Consider the following 381-nt stretch of genomic DNA (forward strand, 5'->3'; position numbering starts at 1 on the left):
TTCTTATGATTCTTTGTCATGGAGTGACTCCATTCATTCATTAGATAGCCTGATATAGAAAGCCCATACATTCTGTAAGAACTTGTTTAGATAAATTGCTTTTGTTCAATGATGATAGTATTAGAAAGTCAGCAATTATAAAATGATTTAGGGGCGGGGCGCGGTGGCTCACCCCTGTAATCCCAGCACTTTGGGAGGCCGAGGCGGGTGGATCACGAGGTCAGGAGACCGAGACCATCCTGGTCAACATGGTGAAACCCCATCTCTATTAAAAATACAAAAATTAGCTGGGCATGGTGGCGCGTGCCTGTAATCCCAGCTACTCAGGAGGCTGAGGCAGGAGAATTGCCTGAACCCAGGAGGCGGAGGTTGCAGTGAGCA

This window comes from Cebus imitator, unplaced genomic scaffold (assembly GCF_001604975.1).
Source record: "Cebus imitator isolate Cc_AM_T3 unplaced genomic scaffold, Cebus_imitator-1.0 Scaffold11, whole genome shotgun sequence".
Lineage (NCBI taxonomy): Eukaryota > Metazoa > Chordata > Mammalia > Primates > Cebidae > Cebus > Cebus imitator.